This window comes from Haliotis asinina, chromosome 13 (genome assembly GCF_037392515.1).
Source record: "Haliotis asinina isolate JCU_RB_2024 chromosome 13, JCU_Hal_asi_v2, whole genome shotgun sequence".
NCBI classification, from domain to species: domain Eukaryota; kingdom Metazoa; phylum Mollusca; class Gastropoda; order Lepetellida; family Haliotidae; genus Haliotis; species Haliotis asinina.
In genome coordinates, this window is record NC_090292.1 from 43908107 (window position 1) to 43934246 (window position 26140).

At 39.3% G+C, this 26140-nt stretch overlaps 4 non-coding genes and 2 pseudogenes across 4 annotated transcripts; all 6 read left to right on the top strand.

Moving 5' to 3' along the window:
- The first annotated feature begins 200 nt into the window (after positions 1-200).
- Positions 201-364, top strand: LOC137260511 (U1 spliceosomal RNA). The gene has a single exon (XR_010954769.1). It is a non-coding gene; the product is annotated as a U1 spliceosomal RNA (small nuclear RNA).
- A 471-nt stretch (positions 365-835) lies between these two features.
- On the top strand, positions 836-999 carry LOC137260512 (U1 spliceosomal RNA). Its single transcript, XR_010954770.1, has one exon. It is a non-coding gene; the product is annotated as a U1 spliceosomal RNA (small nuclear RNA).
- A 5810-nt stretch (positions 1000-6809) lies between these two features.
- Positions 6810-6947, top strand: LOC137260523 (U1 spliceosomal RNA; annotated as a pseudogene).
- Positions 6948-7418: 471 nt separating this feature from the next.
- LOC137260514 (U1 spliceosomal RNA) lies at positions 7419-7582 on the top strand. The gene has a single exon (XR_010954771.1). It is a non-coding gene; the product is annotated as a U1 spliceosomal RNA (small nuclear RNA).
- A 471-nt stretch (positions 7583-8053) lies between these two features.
- On the top strand, positions 8054-8217 carry LOC137260515 (U1 spliceosomal RNA). Its single transcript, XR_010954772.1, has one exon. It is a non-coding gene; the product is annotated as a U1 spliceosomal RNA (small nuclear RNA).
- A 12999-nt stretch (positions 8218-21216) lies between these two features.
- Positions 21217-21354, top strand: LOC137260525 (U1 spliceosomal RNA; annotated as a pseudogene).
- Positions 21355-26140: the final 4786 nt, after the last annotated feature.

The following is a 26140-nucleotide window of genomic DNA, read 5'->3' on the forward strand; positions in this document are numbered from 1 at the left end:
AAATGGAAATAAATCCGTCTGTGTGTGTTTTTATCTATCAGTAATTTTTTCACAAAGTGAAGGTACTAATGGACTGTTCTGTACAATAAACTGTACGAACAATTAACCTGCCATGAAATATATGTGAAGCGTTGATGATGTGACACCTGAATAGGGCAACGCCAGGGTGATGTAAGTGAAAACTGGAACCTGTCCCAAGCATACTTACCTGGCACAGGCTTTACAGTGATCCGCAAGGCTGTGGGCCCGGGGCGAGACCTTTCCATTGCACCTCGGTTTGGTTGACCCCTGCGATCGTCCCAAATGTGGACGACTCGGGTGCGCAATTTATAAGTGTGGGGGACTGCGTTCGCGCTCTCCCCTTGAAAATCAACCCCAAAAATAGATATTTTCAGTTGACACTTCCCCCACTTCCAAATCACTTGAAGATGATTGTTTTCCCGTGTGTGTATGTGCAAACTATGTGTTTTTAATGCGCATGTGTTAATCTGTTTGCTGTGGCAAAAGTATATGTTTAAAGCAAGTCTGAGTTTGATGTATTTCAGATGGGATCGCTTTGTCAGCCAGTTGTTGTGTTTGGACTGTCAAGTTGTCTCCCCTGCGTCCCGGATCAGAGATGCACGTGCATGCAGTCTAAATGGAAATAAATCCGTCTGTGTGTGTTTTTATCTATCAGTAATTTTTTCACAAAGTGAAGGTACTAATGGACTGTTCTGTACAATAAACTGTACGAACAATTAACCTGCCATGAAATATATGTGAAGCGTTGATGATGTGACACCTGAATAGGGCAACGCCAGGGTGATGTAAGTGAAAACTGGAACCTGTCCCAAGCATACTTACCTGGCACAGGCTTTACAGTGATCCGCAAGGCTGTGGGCCCGGGGCGAGACCTTTCCATTGCACCTCGGTTTGGTTGACCCCTGCGATCGTCCCAAATGTGGACGACTCGGGTGCGCAATTTATAAGTGTGGGGGACTGCGTTCGCGCTCTCCCCTTGAAAATCAACCCCAAAAATAGATATTTTCAGTTGACACTTCCCCCACTTCCAAATCACTTGAAGATGATTGTTTTCCCGTGTGTGTATGTGCAAACTATGTGTTTTTAATGCGCATGTGTTAATCTGTTTGCTGTGGCAAAAGTATATGTTTAAAGCAAGTCTGAGTTTGATGTATTTCAGATGGGATCGCTTTGTCAGCCAGTTGTTGTGTTTGGACTGTCAAGTTGTCTCCCCTGCGTCCCGGATCAGAGATGCACGTGCATGCAGTCTAAATGGAAATAAATCCGTCTGTGTGTGTTTTTATCTATCAGTAATTTTTTCACAAAGTGAAGGTACTAATGGACTGTTCTGTACAATAAACTGTACGAACAATTAACCTGCCATGAAATATATGTGAAGCGTTGATGATGTGACACCTGAATAGGGCAACGCCAGGGTGATGTAAGTGAAAACTGGAACCTGTCCCAAGCATACTTACCTGGCACAGGCTTTAGTGATCTTCAGGAAGTATACGAGTTAATCCATTTTTTTCTTCAGATCTACGGGTGGGCATAGGGCCTTTTGGTCCTTGTGTTTTCGGACTCCCCCCAATGGCTGCTATCTTTCATTCTGTGAATGGACCTTGGAAGTCGGAAACATCGCCGGATGTCCGCAGACGAGTACTGAAGCTTGACCTCACGGGCCCGGATCGTTTTTCAGTGTCAAGGTTCCGTTTATTTTCTTTCTTGGAGGAGCAGTTTGGCCATGGTCACGTGAAACGCCTCTGTAAGAGAGCCAAGGCTTCGGAGTGGTTCATCACTGTGGATTCTGAAGATCTTGCTGAGACAATACATCAGATGTCATTCCTAAGGATAAATGAACGTGTTGGAGTTCATTTCTCCCTCGTAAATAAGGTGAGGACAGAATTGCGGGTTCATTGGCTTCCAGAAGAATATGGCTATACGTTCCTATCAAGATTCTTCTCGGAGTTTGGTCGTGTTCTCTCAGTTGCAGAGGAAACGAGTGAGGAGGAGTTTGACATGGGTGTGTTTTTGGGAGTACACAGAGTCATTCTGGAAACAAGTCTGGAGGATGTGGACAGGGTTCCACATCTTGTGAATATTTCATCTAGGAATGGGGTTTTTCCCCTTCTTGTGACAATGGCTGGACGTCCTCCACTCTGTCTCCGGTGCCATGAGATAGGTCATGTGAGGAGGGAATGTAAGGGACAAGTTAAAACTTTACCAAAGCCATCCTTACGGAAAACGTATTCACAGGCCCTCTCCACCGTTCCAGGAAGTGACCATTCATATATGGATGAGGAAGAGGATGAGACAGCGGAATTGAGAGCAGAGATTGATGAGGCCACTGGGAAAAAAGATGACTGGTCTGGTCAGGAGTCTCAGGGCAAGAATGGTACGAAGTCAGCTCCGGATGTTAGTGACGTTCAAGAAACAACAAGTAGTTTGGAGAAACCAGAGAATGGAAACAACAGGAAACGGCCCTCTTCTCCAGTGAGAAAGACTGATAAGGCAGCCAAGATGGTGCACGACACCATGAAAGATGTCCACAGAAGAGAGGCCACAGGGTGGAGGCCAGAAGCCCGAGATGTTGACACAGATGATTCTGAGAGTAGCGGCTTGGGAAGTCCTGTGACATAGGTTTCTTGTATCCCGATCCAACTAGATGACGAACTGGACACGCCCCTGGATTTTGAACATGGATTTGTGCTTCCAACGATGTGTGATATTCTTATTTTGTGATGATGTTTCGGACACGCCCATGGACTACGACCTAGAACAATGGATTAACAATACACGGTTTTGGCCGGGTCCCGACTCTTGTGAGTATTGTAAATATTTGCACGTCTGTAGGTTTATGTTGTGTTTAACTATTTACTATTGTATACTTACTTATCGGTTTAGCTTTGTTTCTTTGTACAGTTGTTTGTGTGTTTGTTGTACAGTTGTATCTGTAGATATGTTACTACGTTTCATGTACGTTTTGGTGTAGACACCAAAATAGCCATATAAGAGAATATGTGTAGTATAGCAAGTATAAATTGTGCTGGTATCAGGGGAGGGACTAGAAGGCGTGTGTTATGTGAGGAATGGAAGAGAATGAATGTGGATATTTTATTTCTGCAAGAATGTCATGTTGCTTGTGTGAAAGAAGGAGAGACTGTAGAAAGACTGTTTGAATGTAAGGCCTTCTGGAGTTTTGGTACGGGAAACGCACGTGGGGTTGGTATTTTATTATCTGGTAAATTGAATTATAAAATTGTTCATTTTTATTACGACTTTGATGGCAGGCTCTTTGTTTTAGATATTGATATTGGTAGTCATTGTTATAGATTTATAAATATTTATGCTCCAAACCATTACTCAGATAGAAGGGATTTCTTGTTATCATTGGAAAATCATTTTGTTACTCGCCGCCATGTTGTGCTTGGGGGAGATTTTAATTTTGTTTTATCAACCACTTTAGATAAAGTTGGGGGGAATCCAAATTGTGGTACTGGAGGGGCAACGATTTTGAAACGTTTTTTAAATTCCTATAAATTAACGGACCCTTTCCGGGCATTACATAAGAATAAAGTCAAAACGACATGGCGAGGTGGAAATGTTAGCTGCCGGCTAGATAGATTTTATATCTCTGCTCCATTATTACCGGTTGTTAAAAGTTGTGATGTGCAACCATGTTCCATTTCTGACCACGATTATTGTGTTCTGGAGTTGGAGGTTGTTGATTGCATCTCTGTAGGACCTGGTTATTGGAAATTCAATAATTCTTTACTTAAAGACAAATCGTTTATATTGGAATTTCAAAAGTTTTGGGAATCTTTACATGTTCAGGCGGATTTGTCTCTTTCGGATTGGGATAGCCTTAAGGCTCAAATTAAGACTTTTGTTTTGGCTTATGGGAGAAAGGTAGCTGCCAATAAAAGAGGTATTTTACAGCAGCTTCAAAGGCGATACAGAGATCTGATAGCTGCAGAAGGTCAGAGACCTGGCGAGTATGCAGAACAGTTAAAAGCAATCAAGTCACAACTTTATGATTTTCATTATGATAGGGTACAGGGAAGTGCAATCCGCTCCAGAGTGCAGGTTTTGGAAAATAATGAGAAACCATCAAAACAATTTTTACAGACTGAATTTCAACGCTCTGGAGATAAAACCATTCATATTTTGGAGAATGGTTCTGAAACTTATGATAAAAATGATACTATTCGGAACTATTGCAGGGAGTTTTACCAAAATTTATACACCCCTGAGGAAATTGATGATTTTTATTGTTCCGAATTCCTTGAGGATTTGCCTTTCTTGGATAGGGCCTCGGCTGATAGCATAGATCGAGCTGTGACAAAAGAGGAGATTTTACTAGCGCTTCGCGGGATGGATAATAATAAAGCCCCTGGGTTGGATGGTTTAAGTAAGGAGTTTTATCTCAAGTTTTGGCCTTTATTACAAGATGTATTATTACATATTTATAATTTGTCAATACAATTGGGTACTCTTAGTGATTCTCAGAAATTAGGTTGTATTTCTTTGTTATGTAAGGACCCCAAAGCTCCTCAGTTGTTACGTAACTGGCGCCCTATCAGCCTCTTAAATGTAGATTATAAAATATTGTCTAGGGTTGTACAAAACCGGTTGTCATCAGTCATTGCTGAGATTGTGCACCCTGATCAGACATGTTCAATCAGGGGCAGATCTATAGCGGACAACATACATCTTCTACGCAATGTAGTTGATTATGTGGAGCAAAAAGGAGATTCTGTGGCCTTTGTTTGCCTTGATCAGGAGAAGGCTTTTGATCGGGTAAATCATGATTTCATGTTCAGGGCCCTACATCAGTATGGGTTTGGTCCAGAGTTTATTAACCTGGTCAGCCTGTTATATTACAACGTTAGTAGTACCGTGTTAGTAAACGGTTTTTTTTCGGACAAATTCCCTGTGAGGAGGGGGGTCAGGCAAGGCTGTAGCCTAAGCCCCTTGTTGTATGTTTTAGTTTTCGAACCTTTTGCTATTAAAGTAAGGAGTGACAAGTTAATCAAGGGCATTAAAATTCCCGGTGTTAACGAAGAAGCCAAAATATCAGCTTATGCTGATGATGGGACTGGTATATGTGCGAATGAGATGAGTGTTAGACGGTTACTTCAAGTGAGTGAGTGGTATGGTAGAGGTACTGGTGCCCGTCTCAACATGGCCAAAACAAAGGCCATATCTTTCGGGAAATGGCGTTCTTCGGCCGACCATCCTTTCGGTATATCATGGCCCGATTCTTGCAAAATTTTGGGGGTTGTTTTTGGTAGTAATGTCACTCCTGATGATAACTGGAATAAAATTTTAACAAAATTCCACGGGGTTCTAAATTTTAACTTTAAAGATAGGTTCTTATCCATATATGGTAAGTCCACTATTTGCAATGTCATGGCCATGTCGAAGTTGTGGTATGTTGCAGCTGTATTGCACATGCCCAAACACTTTGTCGATATTTTCACACGAGTAGCATTTGATTTTTTCTGGGAATCCCATCATTTTGAGCCTTTAGCTAGAAGTATTCTATATAATGATAAGGAGTTTGGAGGTGTTAATTTTCCCCATATACCAACACGCCTTCATGCTTTACGTTTGTATCATTTACATAAAATTATTAATAATAGTCAGTGTAAATATGCATGTTTTGCCTTGTATTGGATAGGGTTTTCTCTCAAAGAAATTAATTCTGATTTTGCTTCCAATTTATTACCTCATTCTGACTACATACCGCCATATTATAAAAAGATTTTAGAATCTTATCGATATTTTAAGTCACTGTACCCTAATTATAATTGGTTTCAACCTGTTAAAAGTGGTGTATTTTACCAAATGTTAATTACTCATACATGTACAGAGCCTGTCATCTTCAAACACTTTCCGGATGTGCTTTTTAAGCCTGCTTTTCTACTACTATGCGACTCGTTTCTTGACCCCGTACTGAAAAATTTCTCATGGCGTCTCCTTCATGACATTATCCCAACTAATTATACACTTTATTGCAGACGTCATTCTTTAATTAAAACATGTACTTTTTGTAACGAAACTGAGTCTGTTGAGCACTTATTCTTTAATTGTAACATGGTTTCTTCTCTTTGGAGTATTGTCAGTAAATGGGTTTTGGATCTATCGTTTGGCTTAATTGATTTAAATGCTAGTAAGATTCGATTTAATCAGTTGTTTTTTTGTCATTGTAATTATCGGAAATGTGTCATTGTATACCTGGTGTGTTTGGCTAAACATCAGATTTGGCGTGATAGGTGTAATTTCAAAAATGGTAGGAAAGGGGTGACTAAGGAAAGTATGGTTGCCCGGTTTTTGGAAAGATTACGTTTTCGAATTGTTGTAGACAAAGCCCGTTTACCTGACACTTTATTTGATAAGTACTGGGTGCAATGTAAATTGTTTTGCACCACTAATAATAACAAGGTGGAATTTACTTTTTAATATGTAAATGCTTGATATACTATGTTTCTCAATGTCCATTTAATTCTACATCTATATAACATGTATATGTAAATATAAATTATAAGTACTTTCCACCTTTAGTTTTGTATATGTCCCTCAGTTGAAATAGTCTGCCATCCCATGTACAAAGTTTTATTTTATGGTATGACTATTAGGACCCAGACACCTTTTCTTTTAATCATCATCTCTGTATACCATCAACATTTTCATTTAATGTATACTGCTGTATAGACTCATGTCCATTCCTATCCTCAAGGTGTCTGGGGAGTATTGTTCTTAGGCCCATTTAATGTAAATAAACTTTATTAAAAACAAAAAAAAAAAAAAAAACAAGGCTGTGGGCCCGGGGCGAGACCTTTCCATTGCACCTCGGTTTGGTTGACCCCTGCGATCGTCCCAAATGTGGACGACTCGGGTGCGCAATTTATAAGTGTGGGGGACTGCGTTCGCGCTCTCCCCTTGAAAATCAACCCCAAAAATAGATATTTTCAGTTGACACTTCCCCCACTTCCAAATCACTTGAAGATGATTGTTTTCCCGTGTGTGTATGTGCAAACTATGTGTTTTTAATGCGCATGTGTTAATCTGTTTGCTGTGGCAAAAGTATATGTTTAAAGCAAGTCTGAGTTTGATGTATTTCAGATGGGATCGCTTTGTCAGCCAGTTGTTGTGTTTGGACTGTCAAGTTGTCTCCCCTGCGTCCCGGATCAGAGATGCACGTGCATGCAGTCTAAATGGAAATAAATCCGTCTGTGTGTGTTTTTATCTATCAGTAATTTTTTCACAAAGTGAAGGTACTAATGGACTGTTCTGTACAATAAACTGTACGAACAATTAACCTGCCATGAAATATATGTGAAGCGTTGATGATGTGACACCTGAATAGGGCAACGCCAGGGTGATGTAAGTGAAAACTGGAACCTGTCCCAAGCATACTTACCTGGCACAGGCTTTACAGTGATCCGCAAGGCTGTGGGCCCGGGGCGAGACCTTTCCATTGCACCTCGGTTTGGTTGACCCCTGCGATCGTCCCAAATGTGGACGACTCGGGTGCGCAATTTATAAGTGTGGGGGACTGCGTTCGCGCTCTCCCCTTGAAAATCAACCCCAAAAATAGATATTTTCAGTTGACACTTCCCCCACTTCCAAATCACTTGAAGATGATTGTTTTCCCGTGTGTGTATGTGCAAACTATGTGTTTTTAATGCGCATGTGTTAATCTGTTTGCTGTGGCAAAAGTATATGTTTAAAGCAAGTCTGAGTTTGATGTATTTCAGATGGGATCGCTTTGTCAGCCAGTTGTTGTGTTTGGACTGTCAAGTTGTCTCCCCTGCGTCCCGGATCAGAGATGCACGTGCATGCAGTCTAAATGGAAATAAATCCGTCTGTGTGTGTTTTTATCTATCAGTAATTTTTTCACAAAGTGAAGGTACTAATGGACTGTTCTGTACAATAAACTGTACGAACAATTAACCTGCCATGAAATATATGTGAAGCGTTGATGATGTGACACCTGAATAGGGCAACGCCAGGGTGATGTAAGTGAAAACTGGAACCTGTCCCAAGCATACTTACCTGGCACAGGCTTTACAGTGATCCGCAAGGCTGTGGGCCCGGGGCGAGACCTTTCCATTGCACCTCGGTTTGGTTGACCCCTGCGATCGTCCCAAATGTGGACGACTCGGGTGCGCAATTTATAAGTGTGGGGGACTGCGTTCGCGCTCTCCCCTTGAAAATCAACCCCAAAAATAGATATTTTCAGTTGACACTTCCCCCACTTCCAAATCACTTGAAGATGATTGTTTTCCCGTGTGTGTATGTGCAAACTATGTGTTTTTAATGCGCATGTGTTAATCTGTTTGCTGTGGCAAAAGTATATGTTTAAAGCAAGTCTGAGTTTGATGTATTTCAGATGGGATCGCTTTGTCAGCCAGTTGTTGTGTTTGGACTGTCAAGTTGTCTCCCCTGCGTCCCGGATCAGAGATGCACGTGCATGCAGTCTAAATGGAAATAAATCCGTCTGTGTGTGTTTTTATCTATCAGTAATTTTTTCACAAAGTGAAGGTACTAATGGACTGTTCTGTACAATAAACTGTACGAACAATTAACCTGCCATGAAATATATGTGAAGCGTTGATGATGTGACACCTGAATAGGGCAACGCCAGGGTGATGTAAGTGAAAACTGGAACCTGTCCCAAGCATACTTACCTGGCACAGGCTTTAGTGATCCACGGGAAGTATCTGAGCTAATCTATTGCATTATGGGTAATTGTTTAGCATGCTGCTTCTTGCCCCTACTGTATTCGAGTATTGCTCATTTGCATATTGTACGGAATTAGTTCATACATCAAAAGCAGTGTTTCTAATGTTTCTTTTTTATTTACAGTGTTTCATTAGCTGGGGTAAGTTAACTTTTGGTGAATGCTTTTTGTGCGTATTGAGAATTATTAATTTTCGTTTCTGTAAAAATATAGTGTCAGTTACGTTCTTTGAATGTAACGGTATGACATTTTGGTTTATTTTCTTGTACATGTATGTTGATGTTTTGTGCATGATCCGTTCTTTGCTATGTTCAGATTTTGTATATATATGGGTAGTGTGGTTGCTCCTGATTTATTTGGGCAGTTTTGTCGCCATTTGCTGTTGGCATTGGCTGATGAGAAGAGTTATCTACCTGAGAGCATTATGGGTAATTTTGTACTACTTTAATTTGGGTTTTCCATGTATATGGGTGTTGCTAATTTGCATATTGTTCGAAAAGGATTCTAAATTAAATCTGCATGTACATATTTTCCCTTATAAATTTACTATGTACTTAAGTCTTATTTGTGGCATGCCTTATGAGTGTCTAGGTGTATATTTAGACCTATTTTGTGTATATTTATCTAAACGTATGCGTGTGTGTGTGTTATCTTGTGTACGTCATGGTTTCGTGTTATTGCTCACTTTGCAACCTCTCTTAGCTATTGTCTGCATTACGCTTTCATGTATGGTATGTGTTAATATTGTTCAATGCAATCAAACTGTATTTATCCATATTATTTTCTTAAATATGAGTCAGGCTTCGGCGGGTTGTTTTCAAAGAGGTGTTGTACTTAGTTATGTAATGCTCTTTGCATGCGTGTTTGATGATGCATTGTGGGTAATTTCTATTTATATTGGATACAGAGGATGTTATATTTTGGTGTGCCTAATTTGCATATTATGGCGAGATGACTATAGAATTTATACATTTGATTTATATCATAATGTAATCAGAGGATGCGTATTCAATTTGTGGTTTATACATATTTTATATGAACTTTTATATATACCTCATCATGTACAGCTTCCTATCAATAAATTGTAATGGACTATTAGATGATACTACTAAATTAAATATATTATCTCATACTTTTGCTAATGATGCCATCGATTTCTTATTTCTTCAGGAGACTCATGTGTATAATTTATCAATTGCTAAAATGTATGAACATAGATTTAATGGGAAAGCCTTTTGGAGTTTTGGGAGTAATTTTAGTCGGGGTGTTGCTTTTATTGTTTCATCTAGAGTTAATTACATTGTAGATTTCTTTTATTATGATATTGAGGGTAGGTTTTTAGTTGTTGATTTAACAATAAATGGATATAATGTGCGATTTTTAAATATGTATGCACCTAATGTTCCTGGTGATAGGGCTAATTTCTTTCATAGCGTTGCTAAATTTTTGGTTACAAATAGGCGTATTGTTCTAGGGGGTGATTTTAATTGTGTTTCTAACGTTCAGTTAGATAAAATAGGTGGTAGGCGGGATGCTCAAATTGGTGCAAATATTATTAAGCAATGGGTCTCCGATTTCTCTCTTTTCGATGTCTATCGCTCTCAGTTTCCTGGCAAAGTGGCGGTATCTTGGCGTAATACAGCCGGCGTCGGGTCCCGTCTTGACAGGTTCTATATTTCCTCTTCTCTGCGCTCTACTGTTGTATCTGCAGATATTTCTCCATGTAGTTTTTCTGACCATGATTATGTGTCGTTTAAGCTGAAAGATTTTGCCGGCATTAGTTATGGTTCGGGTTATTTTAAATGTAATAATTCATTACTAAACGATTCTTTTAAGGCCTTATTTGCGGGCTTTTGTTTAAATCATATTCCCCCTTTAGAGTCCATAACTTTGGATTGGTGGGATGCCTTTAAGGTTGAAATTGTGTCCTTTTTGAAGTTATTTGGGTCAGTTCAAAAATCACAGCGGGCATCCCTTCGTAATGATTTAGTTAGTCAATATAAAACATTATGCCGTGCTGAATCTTTACATCCTGGACTGTATACAGACCAAATTGCGGCTGTTAAAAAACAATTAAAGGATTTGGAAATACTGGAATTTAATGGTCATTTAGTTCGATCTAAGGCTAAAGACCTTGAAATTGGTGAAAGGCCTTCCAGTTATTTTCTGCGCAAGGAAACTCAGAGAGGTACGAAAAAATCTATCAGTTCAATTTTAGACTCTCAAGGCCGTAAAGTAACAACCTCTCGTGAAATCATGGGCGTTTTTGTTGATTTTTATAGCGAACTCTTTGGCTATGAGCCTATTGATGATGAAATTTGTGAACGTTTCCTTGCTGATTTACCGGCGCTTCATTCGGTTGATTCGGCTTCACTGGAAGGGGACATAACTCGTGATGAAATTCTAAAGACCCTTAAGGCTATGGAGAATAATAAATCTCCCGGTCCGGATGGGCTTACTAAGGAGTTTTATGTGTCTACTTTTGATGTACTTGGTGATGTGCTTCTCCGTGTCTTTCAGCTGTCTTTTCAAGAACAATCTCTTCCTAATTCTTCTAAAACTTCTTATATTTCTCTTATATGTAAGGATGTTAATAATGCTGATAATGTTCGTAACTGGCGTCCTATTTCTTTATTAAATGTTGATGTCAAAATTGTATCTAAATTATTATGCACACGTTTAGGCAATGTTATAGGAAGTATTGTGCATATGGATCAAACCTGTGCTGTACCTGGTCGCTCTATTCATGACAATTGTCATCTAATTCGTAATGTGCTAGATTATGTAGATCAAAAAGACTTACCTTGTGCTTTTATTAGTTTGGATCAAGAGAAAGCCTTTGATAGGGTTTCTCATCAGTTTATGTTTAGAGTACTGGACCGTTTTGGCTTTGGTCCAAAATTTCAAAAATGGGTCAAAATTTTGTATACGGACATATCTAGTGCGGTAATAATAAATCAGCACATTTCACAGCCGTTTTCTATAACGAGGTCTGTCCGGCAGGGGTGTGGTTTATCTCCGTCCCTGTATGTCTTAGCATTAGAGCCTCTGTTAATGTATATTCGGAAAAAAACTGAAATTGTTGGTGTCAAATTACCAGGTACTGATGATTCGGCAAAAATATCTGCATTTGCTGATGATGGACTGGGATTTTGTACCACAGATGCTTCTATTGGACAACTTTTAGAATCATATCATCTTTTTAGCAAGGCGTCTGGCTCCAAATTAAATCTTAACAAAACTCACGGCATTTTCGTTGGTAAATGGCGTAATAGATCAGACCACCCTTTCGGTATTTCTTGGATTGAGCATTCTAAAATAGTTGGAATTATGACAGGTAGAAATGTCAATGCGGACGATCAATTCCATCCTATACTATCTAAATTTCGAAGTGTTTTAAATGGTGCTAAAGGACGCTCTATTTCTATTTTTGGCAAAACTATTGTGTGCAACGTCATGGCTTTGTCTAAGTTGTGGTACCGAGGGGCGGTATCACCCTATTCAAAACATTATGTCGAACTCTTTCAGAGGGAGACTTTTCGGTTTATTTGGAATTCCACAGCTGAGCCTATTCGGAGGTCTGTTTGTTATAAATCAACTTTAGACGGGGGGATGGGTGTTGTACACATCCAGTCTAAATTGCAGTCTTTCTATCTTAAGCATATTCAAAATCTGTTTCATTCCTCAGCTAAGTGGACCTTTTTTGCGAAATACTGGTTAGGGATGTCCTTACGTCACTATTGTCCCTCACTTTCTTCTTTACTATTCCCACACTCTGAGACGATGTCGGCTTTCTATCAGGGTTGTTTTTTAGCTGTTAAACGTTTTGAGGCTGTTCATTCGGATTTCCTGATAGATATGTTTCAATTTACTACGAAACAATTTTATGAAGCACTCATAAAATCAATTGTGGAAAATAAAGTTGAAACGTTGTATCCACGTATTCCTTTCCGGCTTGTTTGGCTTAATTTGCATAATCACTTCGTGGATTCACTTTCTAAATCAGTTAATTACCGTCTCATCTATGATTCTCTCCCCTTAGGGTATACTCTCTATACTCGGGGAATGTCTGTCACTCCAAACTGTCCACTCTGTCGTATAGCAATAGAAACTTCTGATCATCTCTTCATCTATTGCTCGTGTGTTGAGGTTTTGTGGGATATCGTTTTCCAGTGGTTAGATCAATTGTCATTTGGTTTATTAAAACGATCTAACGAAGTTATTCGATTTAACTTGGTTCCCAAAATTCCAAATTCCTATCAAAAATCAATGTGCATCTATCTTTTAACTTTGGCAAAATACACTATTTGGCTGGTTCGAAATTCTAACAAATTTGAGCACTCAAAATTGAATGGAAATGATATCATGTTACGTTTTTTGTCTGTCCTTAGGACACGTATCAGGGTCGACTTCTATCGCTTATCTTTTACTGTTTTCTCTAACTATTGGCTGTCTACTTCAATATTTTGTTCAGTCGATGGCAATCATAAATTATCTTTCAATTTGTAAATTTTGATATACTGTTTACTGCTGTTTTATCAAACTGTAATTTAGTGTAATAATTCTGTATAATTGCCATGTTTGTGCCGTAGCCGTAGTCGGCATTTGTTAAATCATGGGAATGTGTGTACTTGTCCCGTGTCTATTGAATTATTATGTGCATGTGTAAATATGGTGATATGTTATACAAATATGTAAAAATGGTAACTTTCTATTTCGTTCATGCTCTTCCTCTGTAGTTTATTTTATTGTTAATGCTGCAGGGCTCAACTCTTTCCTGTGATAATTTTAGGCCGCCCTGCAGCAACCGCGCTGTCCGCGTGTGTTAAAATTAAATCTGTAAATAAATTTTATCAAAAAGAAAAAAAAAAGTATCTGAGCTATCAATTCTATCCTATACTATCTAAATTTCGAAGTGTTTTAAATGGTGCTAAAGGACGCTCTATTTCTATTTTTGGCAAAACTATTGTGTGCAACGTCATGGCATTGTCTAAGTTGTGGTACCGTGGGGCGGTATCACCCTATTCAAAACATTATGTCGAACTCTTTCAGAGGGAGACTTTTCGGTTCATTTGGAATTCCACAGCTGAGCCTATTCGGAGGTCTGTTTGTTATAAATCAACTTTAGACGGGGGGATGGGTGTTGTACACATCCAGTCTAAATTGCAGTCTTTCTATCTTAAGCATATTCAAAATCTGTTTCATTCCTCAGCTAAGTGGACCTTTTTTGCGAAATACTGGTTAGGGATGTCCTTACGTCACTATTGTCCCTCACTTTCTTCTTTACTATTCCCACACTCTGAGACGATGTCGGCTTTCTATCAGGGTTGTTTTTTAGCTGTTAAACGTTTTGAGGCTGTTCATTCGGATTTCCTGATAGATATGTTTCAATTTACTACGAAACAATTTTATGAAGCACTCATAAAATCAATTGTGGAAAATAAAGTTGAAACGTTGTATCCACGTATTCCTTTCCGGCTTGTTTGGCTTAATTTGCATAATCACTTCGTGGATTCACTTTCTAAATCAGTTAATTACCGTCTCATCTATGATTCTCTCCCCTTAGGGTATACTCTCTATACTCGGGGAATGTCTGTCACTCCAAACTGTCCACTCTGTCGTATAGCAATAGAAACTTCTGATCATCTCTTCATCTATTGCTCGTGTGTTGAGGTTTTGTGGGATATCGTTTTCCAGTGGTTAGATCAATTGTCATTTGGTTTATTAAAACGATCTAACGAAGTTATTCGATTTAACTTGGTTCCCAAAATTCCAAATTCCTATCAAAAATCAATGTGCATCTATCTTTTAACTTTGGCAAAATACACTATTTGGCTGGTTCGAAATTCTAACAAATTTGAGCACTCAAAATTGAATGGAAATGATATCATGTTACGTATTTTGTCTGCCCTTAGGACACGTATCAGGGTCGACTTCTGTCGTTTACCTTTTGCTGTTTTCTCTAAGTATTGGCTGTCTTCTTCAATCTTTTGTTATATTGATGGCAATCATAAATTATCATTCAATGTTTAAACTGGATATGTTCTTCAATACTGTTTTCTCAAACAAGTAATATATAGACAGTGATAATTCTAAATATGGTTCTATGTCGGTGCTGTAGCCGTAGTTAGCAATTGTTATTTGTGTATATAGGCATGTTTATGTACGTCTGTGTATGTGCACTAGTGTTATTAGTCCATTACTGTATTAATGTATGTAAATATGATTGCTGTACTCTTCTTTTCCTCTGTAGATTTTTCTTTGTTAGTGCTGCAGGGCTCAACTCTTTTCTGTGATATATATTTTGGCGGCCCTGCAGCAACAGCGCTGTCGGCGTCTGTAAAATTAAACTTGTAAATAAATTTTATCAAAAAGAAAAAAAAAGTATCTGAGCTATCATCTATGTATCATTTATGATTCTCTCCCCTTAGGGTATACTCTCTATACTCGGGGAATGTCTGTCACTCCAAACTGTCCACACTGTCGTATAGCAATAGAAACTTCTGATCATCTCTTCATCTATTGCTCGTGTGTTGAGGTTTTGTGGGATATCGTTTTCCAGTGGTTAGATCAATTGTCATTTGGTTTATTAAAACGATCTAACGAAGTTATTCGATTTAACTTGGTTCCCAAAATTCCAAATTCCTATCAAAAATCAATGTGCATCTATCTTTTAACTTTGGCAAAATACACTATTTGGCTGGTTCGAAATTCTAACAAATTTGAGCACTCAAAATTAAATGGAAATGATATCATGTTACGTTTTTTGTCTGTCCTTAGGACACGTATCAGGGTCGACTTCTATCGCTTATCTTTTACTGTTTTCTCTAACTATTGGCTGTCTACTTCAATATTTTGTTCAGTCGATGGCAATCATAAATTATCTTTCAATTTGTAAATTTTGATATACTGTTTACTGCTGTTTTATCAAACTGTAATTTAGTGTAATAATTCTGTATAATTGCCATGTTTGTGCCGTAGCCGTAGTCGGCATTTGTTAAATCATGTACATGGGAATGTGTGTACTTGTCCCGTGTCTATTGAATTATTATGTGCATGTGTAAATATGGTGATATGTTATACAAATATGTAAAAATGGTAACTTTCTATTTCGTTCATGCTCTTCCTCTGTAGTTTATTTTATTGTTAATGCTGCAGGGCTCAACTCTTTCCTGTGATAATTTTAGGCCGCCCTGCAGCAACCGCGCTGTCCGCGTGTGTTAAAATTAAATTTGTAAATAAATTTTATCAAAAAGAAAAAAAAAAAAAAAGTATCTGAGCAAATAATTACATTTTTCTTCAACAGGTCTACTGGCGGGCTGGACGTTGTCCTTGTCTTCGGACTCCCCCCATTACTTCTTCCAGGATGGCATTTGCTGTTGTTGACTCCTTCACTGGACCCAGTCTGAGTGAGACTTTTGTCCGAAGTAAGGAACAGAGTGGTCAAGATTGACGTTTCCGGACCCGACAGGTTCACCGCCAACCGATTCAAGATTTTTCCGTTCTTGGTCAAGAACTTCGGCCAGGGAAGCGTGGAGCGTCTGAGCCGTAGGGACAAAGTCACAGAATGGTTCGTGACCATGTCAGAAGATGTCATCGCCGAGAGGATGCATCACCTGAAAGCTATAGATGTAACAGAGAGGCTTTTCTTGCGAGACTTTTTCGGGACTATGGTGAGGTGATAGATGTTATGGAGCAAGTAAGCGTGGAGGATTTTGATGCTGGATGCTTGATGGGCATCTATAATGTTGTCTTAGAAGTAGCCTTTGAAGAGGCAGCAAGGATTCCCCATATCATAAACATCCAGTCGAGGAATGGAGTTTTCCAACTCCTCTTCACCATGGCAGGAAGAGAACCATTGTGTCTTAAGTGTCGGGAGATTGGGCATGTTCGGAGGGACTGTACAGGTGAAAAGAAGAATAGAGAACGTCCCATGCCAACACAGAGACAGAGTTATGCAGAGGTGTTGGCTAGATCCAAGGGACCACCTGGATACCAAGAGGAGCGGGAAATCCCGGAGAAAGAAGTTCCCCAGCGGAATGCATCAGTGGACACAGTACCCACTTCAGATGACAACTTAGTCACTTTGGAGCACAGCACAGACATGCCAGAGGACAGCAGTGACCATGAAGAGGTGACAGATCGTATTATGACAACACCAGAGGTCCCGAGGAAGCGGCCTGCGTCACCCACAAAACAGGACAAGTCAGTGAAGTTTGTGAAGGACACTATGGATGATCTCCACCGTCGAGAACTTAATTCTTGGGGCCAGCTTGCTCGGGATATTGACAGTGGAACGGATGATTCCATGGGTAGCCCAGGTGGGGACACCTAGTGTCTGTGTGTGTGGTGATTTTCACGATGGCGACTCGGACATGCCCCCGGACAATGGATACGATTATCGCCTTAACAAACGACGGCTTGCTGCCGGGTTTTATGTGTTGTGTTGTGTTTGATCTCGTGAACCTGATGTTATGGATTTGTTTCTGGACTTCGATTTTTGGATACGGATATGATACTGGGCGGTTGTGGTATGTATTTTTACTTATTTCATGTATATTATGTACGTGTATATACATTTGGATATATTTCTCAAATAAGTGTTACTTTGTTATTTATTGGATTTAAATTTTCATATGTGTATATAGTGTATCTGTTCCATTGTATGTAGAAAGATGTATAAGATAGCCACCATAAATTGTGCAGGGATAAGGGGAGGGACCAGAAGGCGTGTGTTGTGTGAGGAGTGGAAGAGGATGAAAGTCGATATTTTATTTATTCAAGAAAGTCATGTAGCTTGTGTGAAAGAAGGAGAGACTGTGGAGAATCTGTTTGCTTGTAAGGCCTTCTGGAGTTTTGGTACGGGAAATGCACGTGGGGTTGGTATTCTAGTGTCTAAAAAGTTAACTTTTAATGTTGTAAAACTACACTATGATTTTGATGGCAGGCTCTTTGTTCTAGATATCGATATTGACAATAACTGTTTCAGATGTATTAACATGTATGCACCTAATTCTTATTCTGACAGAAGGGATTTCTTGTTATCTCTAGAAAATCATCTTGTAACTCGTCGCCTTGTTGTCCTTGGGGGAGATCTTAATTTTGTTTTGTCAACTGCTTTAGATAAAGTTGGGGGGAATCCAAATTGTGCTACTGGGGGGGCAACGATTTTGAGACGTTTTCTAAATTCTTATAAATTAACTGACCCTTATCGGTCATTGTACAAGTATAAAGTTATGACAACATGGCGTGGTGGAAATATTAGTTGTCGGCTAGATCGATTTTATATCTCTGCTCCTTTAGTTCCGGTTATTAAAAGTTGTGATGTGCAGCCATGTTCCATTTCTGATCACGATTATTGTGTTCTAGAACTGGAGGTTGTTGATTGCATCTCTGTAGGACCTGGCTATTGGAAATTCAATAATTCCTTACTTAAAGACAAATCATTTATATTGGAATTTTGGGAAAGTTTTGGGAATCTTTACATGTTCAGGCTGATTTGTCTCTTTCGGATTGGGATAGCCTTAAGGCTCAAATTAAAAGTTTTGTTTTGGCCTATGGGAAAAAAGTAGCTGCCAATAAAGGAGGTATTTTACAGCAGCTTCAAAGGCGATACAGAGATCTGATAGCTGCAGAAAGTCAGAGACCTGGCGAGTATGCAGAACAGTTAAAAGCAATCAAGTCACAACTTTATGATTTTCATTATGATAGGGTACAAGGAAGTGCAATCCGCTCCAGAGTGCAGGTTTTGGAAAATAATGAGAAACCTTCAAAACGTTTTTTACAGTCTGAATTTCAACGCTCTGGAGATAAAACCATTCATATTTTGGAGAATGGTTCTGAAACTTATGACAAAAATGATACTATTCGGAACTATTGCAAGGAGTTTTACCAAAATTTATACACTCCTGAGGAAATTGATGATTTTTATTGTTCAGAATTTCTTGAGGATTTGCCTTTCTTGGATAGGGCCTCGGCTGATAGTATAGAGGGAGCTGTGACAAAAGAGGAGATTTTACTAGCGCTTCGTGGGATGGATAATAATAAAGCCCCTGGGTTGGATGGTTTAAGTAAGGAGTTTTATCCCAAGTTTTGGCCTTTATTACAAGATGTATTATTACATATTTATAATTTGTCAATACAACTGGGTACTCTTAGTGATTCTCAGAAATTAGGTTGTATTTCTTTGTTATGTAAGGACCCCAAAGCTCCTCAGTTGTTACGTAATTGGCGCCCTATCAGCCTGTTAAATGATGATTATAAAATATTGTCTAGGGTTGTACAAAACCGGTTGTCATCAGTCATTGCTGAGATTGTACACCCTGATCAGACATGTTCAATCAGGGGTAGATCTATAGCGGACAACATACATCTTCTACGCAATGTAGTTGATTATGTGGAGCAAAAAGGAGATTCTGTGGCCTTTGTTTGCCTTGATCAGGAGAAGGCTTTTGATCGGGTAAATCATGATTTCATGTTCAGGGCCCTACATCAGTATGGGTTTGGTCCAGAGTTTATCAACCTGGTCAGCCTGTTATATTATAATGTTAGTAGCAACGTGTTAGTAAACGGTTTTTTTTCGGACAAATTCCCTGTGCGGAGGGGCGTCAGGCAAGGCTGTAGCCTAAGTCCCTTGTTGTATGTTTTAGTTTTCGAACCTTTTGCTATTAAAGTAAGGAGTGACAAGTTAATCAAGGGCATAAAAATTCCCGGTGTTAACGAAGAAGCCAAAATATCAGCTTATGCTGATGATGGGACTGGTATATGTGCGAATGAGATGAGTGTTAGACGGTTGCTTCAAGTGAGTGAGTGGTATGGTAGAGGTACTGGTGCCCGTCTCAACATGGCCAAAACAAAGGCCATATCTTTTGGGAAATGGCGTTCTTCGGCCGACCATCCTTTCGGTATATCATGGCCCGATTCTTGCAAAATTTTGGGGGGTGTTTTTGGTAGTAATGTCACTCCTGATGATAACTGGAATAAAATTTTAACAAAATTCCACGGGGTTCTAAATTTTAACTTTAAAGATAGGTTCTTATCCATATATGGTAAGTCCACTATTTGCAATGTCATGGCCATGTCAAAGTTGTGGTATGTCGCAGCTGTATTGCACATGCCCAAACACTTTGTCGATATTTTCACACGAGTAGCATTTGATTTTTTCTGGGAATCCCATCACTTTGAACCTTTGGCTAGAAGTATTTTATATAATAATAAGGAGTTTGGAGGTGTTAATTTTCCCCATATACCTACACGCCTTCATGCTTTACGTTTATATCATTTACATAAAATTATCAACAATAGTCGGAGTAAATATGCATGTTTTGCTTTGTATTGGATAGGGTTTTCACTTAAAGAAATTAATTCTGATTTTGCTTCTAATTCTATACCTCATTCTGATTATGTACCACCATATTATAAAAAGATTTTAGAATCTTATAGATATTTCAAGTCATTGTACCCAAATTATAATTGGTTTCAACCTGTTAAAAGTGGTGTATTTTATCAAATGTTAATTACTCATGCATGTACAGAGCCTGTCATCTTTAAACACTTTCCAGATGTACTTTTTAAGTCTGCTTTTCTATTGCTAAACGACTCGTTTCTTGACCCCGTTCTCAAAAATTTCTCATGGCGTCTCCTTCATGACATTATCCCCACTAACTATACACTTTATTGCAGACGTCATTCCCTAGTTAAAACATGTACCTTTTGTAATGAAACTGAGTCTGTTGAACACCTATTCTTTAATTGTAGCATGGTTTCTTCTCTTTGGAGTATTGTCAGTAAATGGGTTTTGGATCTATCGTTTGGCTTAATTGATTTAAATGCTAGTAAGATTCGGTTTAATCAGTTGTTCTTTTGTCATTGTAATTATCGGAAATGTGTCATTGTATACCTGGTGTGTTTGGCTAAACATCAGATTTGGCGTGATAGGTGTAACTTCAAAAATGGTAGGAAAGGGGTGACTAAGGAAAGTATGGTCGCCCGGTTTTTGGAAAGATTACGTTTTCGAATTGTTGTAGACAAAGCCCGTTTACCTGACACTTTATTTGATAAGTAGTGGGTGCAATGTAAATTGTTTTGCACCGTTAATAATAACAAGGTGGAATTTACTTTTTAATATGTAAATGCTTAATATACTATTGTTCTCATTGTCCATTTCATTCCATATGTATATAACATGTATATGTAAATATGATTTATAAGTACTTTCCACCTTTAGTTTTGTATATGTCCCTCTTTTGAAATAGTCTGCCATCCCATGTATAAAGTTTTATTTTATGGTATGACTATTAGGACCCAGACACCTTTTCTTTTAATCATCATCTCTATATATCATCAACATTTTCATTAATGTATACTGCTGTATAGACTCATGTCCATTGCTATCCTCAAGGTGTCTGGGGAGTATTGTTCTTAGGCCCATTTAATGTAAATAAACTTTATTAAAAAAAAAAAAAAAAAAAAAAGCAAGGCTGTGGGCCCGGGGCGAGACCTTTCCATTGCACCTCGGTTTGGTTGACCCCTGCGATCGTCCCAAATGTGGACGACTCGGGTGCGCAATTTATAAGTGTGGGGGACTGCGTTCGCGCTCTCCCCTTGAAAATCAACCCAAAAAATAGACATTTTCAGTTGACACTTCCCCCACTTCAAAATCACTTGAAGATGATTGTTTTCCCGTGTGTGTATGTGCAAACTATGTGTTTTTAATGCGCATGTGTTAATCTGTTTGCTGTGGCAAAAGTATATGTTTAAAGCAAGTCTGAGTTTGATGTATTTCAGATGGGATCGCTTTGTCAGCCAGTTGTTGTGTTTGGACTGTCAAGTTGTCTCCCCTGGGTCCCGGATCAGAGATGTACGTGCATGCAGTCTAAATGGAAATACATCCGTCTGTGTGTGTTTTTATCTATCAGTAATTTTTTCACAAAGTGAAGGTACTAATGGACTGTTCTGTACAATAAACTGGACGAACAATTAACCTGCCATGAAATATATGTGAAGCGTTGATGATGTGACATCTGAATGGGGCAATGCCAGGGTGTTATGAATGAAAACTGGAACCTGTCCCAAACATACTTACCTGGCACAGGCTTTACAGTGATACACAGAAGCGATAAGAGTTAATACGTTTTTTTCCTCTTCATATCGACGGGTGGGCATAGAGCCTTTGGTCCTTGTGTTCTGGGACTCTGGCTGTTATCCTGCATTCAGTTAATGGACCCTGGAAGTTGGAGACATCGCCGGATGTCCGCAGACGGGTGCTTAAGCTTGACCTGACAGACCCGGATCGATTTTCGGTGTCCAAGTTCCGTCTATTTTCTTTCATGGAGGAGCAGTTTGGTCGTGGACACGTGAAACGCCTCTGTGAGAGATCCAAGCCTTTCAGAATTGTTCCTTACTGTTGATTCTGAGGATCTTGCAGAGGGGATACACCAGGTGTCATTCTTAAGGGTAATTGAACGTGTTGGAGTCCATTTGTCCCTTGTGAATAAGGTGAGGACTGAATTATGTATGCATTGGCTTCCTGAAGAATATGGATATACATTTTTGTCAAGATTCTTCTCGGAGTTTTGGCGAGTTCTATCGGTTGCAGAGGAAACAAGTGAGGAGGAGTTTGATTTAGGTGTTCTCTTGGGAGTGCACAGAGTGATTCTTGAAACAAGTCTGGAGGATGTGGACAGGGTTCCACATTGTGAACATTTCATCCAGGAATGGGGTTTTTCCTCTCCTCGTGACAATGGCTGGACGTCCTCCGCTCTGTCTTAGGTGTCATGAGATAGGTCATGTGAGGAGGGAATGTAAGGGACAAATTAAAACATTGCCTCAGTCATCCTTACGAAAAACATATTCACATACCCCCTCCACGGTACATTCATATATGGATGACGTCAGATGTCAGTGACGTAGAGGAAACAAAGTGGATTGGAGAAATCGGAGACTGGAAACGCCAGGAAACGTCCCTCTTCCCCAGTGTGAAAGAACGACAAGCAGCCAAGATGGTGCACGACACCATGAAAGATGTTTACAGAAGAGGGTGGAAGGCAGAAGCCCGTGATGTCGATACCGACGATTCTGAGAGTAGTGGGATAGGAAGTCCTGTAACTTGCATGCCAATTCACCTAGACGACAAACTGGACACGCCCCTGGATTTTGAACATGGATTTGTGCTCCCAACGATGTGTAATATTCTCATTTTGTGATGGTGTTTCGGGCATGTCCATGGACTACAATTTAGAACAATGGATTAACAATACACGGCTTTGGCCGGGTACTGACTCTTGTGAGTATTGTGAATATTTGCACGTCTGTACAGGCACAGGCTTTGTGTGATCCTCAGGCAAGTATTTCGAGAGCTAATTCATTCTTTGTTTTGTAGATCGACGGGGTGGCTGGACTTTGTCCTTGTCTTTTCCGGATTGTGGCTGCGATTGTGACTGTGAGGGCTGGTCCACGCCTGTGGGAAATGGATGAGGAAATCAGGAACCGGGTCGTCCGCTTCACCTTCTGCGGTAGATAGGTTCAGTGTGAACCATTTCGGAGTACTAAACCTTGTGAGTAACATTGTTGGAGTGGGATGTGTGGAGCCGACTAGTAAGCGTGATCAAGGATATGAATGATTAGTGACTTTGAACTCATCACAAGCTGCTGAACAACTGTATTCTAAAGTCTTTGAGACGATATCGCCGAGACTGTATGTTGAGTTCTTTATTGTGAATAGGATCAGGTCAGCTGTGAGGATACATTGGCTCCCGGAAGAATATGGAGTACTGTTCTTGAGTCGTCTATTATAGCCATACGGAAAAGTGATCAATATCTGCAAGGAAAAAGGCAGTGATGCAAGATCGAAGGGCATTCTCTAGAAACCTATGAAGTGATTGTCCAATGCTCACATGAGGATGCTAGGAAAATCCCGCACTTGATGCATGTCACTGCTCCTAATCTAGCAACTTTTCCATTACTATTGACAGTGACTGGCCGGCCTCCTTTGTGTCTCAAGTGTGAGGAGGTCGGCCATGTTTGAAAGGAGTGCAGCAACAGGCCAAAAACTTTGCAGCCTATACCTTCATGCAGAAGCAACAAGATCGTACTCGCACAAGGGCAGAATAAACGGAAAAACGAAGAATTACAAGATTAGGAAATGGAACCTGAAAAACAAAACAGAATCGGACCTCAGCATTCTTCCTCCTGGTAAGGACTGGTCTGCGTCTAAGGGTGCTGAGGGGTCAGCTTCTTTCTTCGTTTCAGAAAAGTCACCATCTGCGGCAGATGAGAGTATAGAGGTGGTTGAATCCACAGAGACACAAGAACCCACTGTTGCTAGTGTCAGGGTCCCTAAGGACAGGGCCATTTCTCAGATGTACATCACAAGTACTCCTAAGAGTCTCAAGAGACGTTCATCTCCCCAGAGACGTTTGGAAAAGACTCCTCGTACTGTAAGAGACACAGTGAAAGACATCGATAGAAGGGAGAAGTCCAGTTGGTTAAACAACATGCGCCCAGATGCTGATTCAGATGATTCAGGGATTGCCACAAGTGGAGCAGGATAATATGTGTATTATAAGACGCTTCTTTGTGGACGATTTGGATATGCCCCTGGACAGTGATTCCAGATTATGGACTTTATACAGAGATTTTGGATTTCATCTGACAAAGTGTCTTTGTGTTGACGCTTTGGATGTGCCCACGGACAATGATTCAGAATTGTGGACTTGTTACAAACGGATTATTGTCGGGAAAAGTTTAAAGGTAGGGTTTTTTTCAGGTTATTATTTTATTTATGCTCATGGTGTATATGTTGCCTGTATGTTATATGCTATTGTTATTTTCATGTACATGCCATTGACCAGTATATAAGGTTGGAAAGGTTTTGCTCTAATGGTTTACCTATGTTTGGAAGTATTTGTGTATATATGGTTATAACGTTGTATGTATGTTTTGGTGTTTATACACCAAAGTATTCATTCACATAAAAAAATACATAAAATTGCAACAATCAATTGTGCGGGCATAAGGAGCGGGACCAGAAGTCATGTGTAGTGTGAAGAGTGGATCAGGATGAAAGTTGATATTTTATTTATTGAAGAGTCATGTTGCTTGTGTGGAAGAAGGTGAGACTGTAGAGGAAGTGTTTGATTGTAAGGCCTTCTTTTGGTACGGGAAATGCACTTGGGGTTGGAAATTTATTGTCTAAAAAATTACATTATAGCATTGTTAAATTTCATTATGACTTTGATGGCAGGCTCTTTGTTCTAATTATTGATATTGATAATAACTGTTTTAGATTTATAAATATTTATGCTCCTAATTATTATACACATATGCTGGATTTCCTTCTCTCTATTGAAAGTCATTTTGTTATTCGGCGCCTTGTTGTTCTTGGGGGAGATTTTAATTTTGTTATATCTACGTTTCTGAATAAAGTAAGGGGGATCCAAATTGTGGTACAACATGACAGCATGGCGTAGTGGTAATATTAGTTGCCGGCTAGATAGATTTTATATCTCTGCTCCTTTAGTTCCGGTTATTAAAAGTTGTGATGTGCAACCATGTTCCATTTCTGATCACAATTATTGTGCTCTGTAGCTGGAGGTTGTTGACTGCATCTCTGTAAGACCTGGCTATTGGAAATTCAATAATTCTTTACTTAAAGACAAATCATTTATACTGTAATTTCAAAAGTTTTGGGGATCTTTACATGTTCAGGCCGATTTGTCTCTTTCGGATTGGGATAGCCTCAAGGTTTAAATTAAAACTTTTGTTTTGGCCTATGGGGAAAAAGGTAGCTACCGACAAAAGAGGTATTTTACAGCAGTTTAAAGGAGATACAGAGATCTGATAGCTGCAGAAAGTCAAGAGATCTGGCCAGTTTGCAAGAACAGTTAAAAGCAATCAAATCACTACTTTATGATTTCCATTATGATAGGGTACAAGGAAGTGCAATCCGTTCCAGAGTGCAGGTTTTGGAAAATAACAAGAAACCATCAAAACATTTTTGACAGTCTGAATTTAAACTCTCTGGAGATAAAACTATTCATATTTTAGAGAATGGGTCTGAATCTCATGACAGAAACGATACTATTTGGAACTATTGCAGGGAGTTTTACCAAAATTTATACACCCCTGAGGAAATTGATGATTTTTATTGTTCCGAATTTCTTGAGGATTTGCCTTTCTTGGATAGGGCCTCGGCTGATAGTATACTCGTAGAGGGAGCAGTGACAAAAGAGGAGATTTTACTAGCGCTTCGTGGATAATAATAAAGTCTCTGGGTTGGATGGTTTAAGTAAGGGGTTTTATCTCAAGTTTTGGCCTTTATTACAAGATGTATTATTACATATTTATAATTTGTCAATACAATTGGGTACTCTTAGTGATTCTCAGAAATTA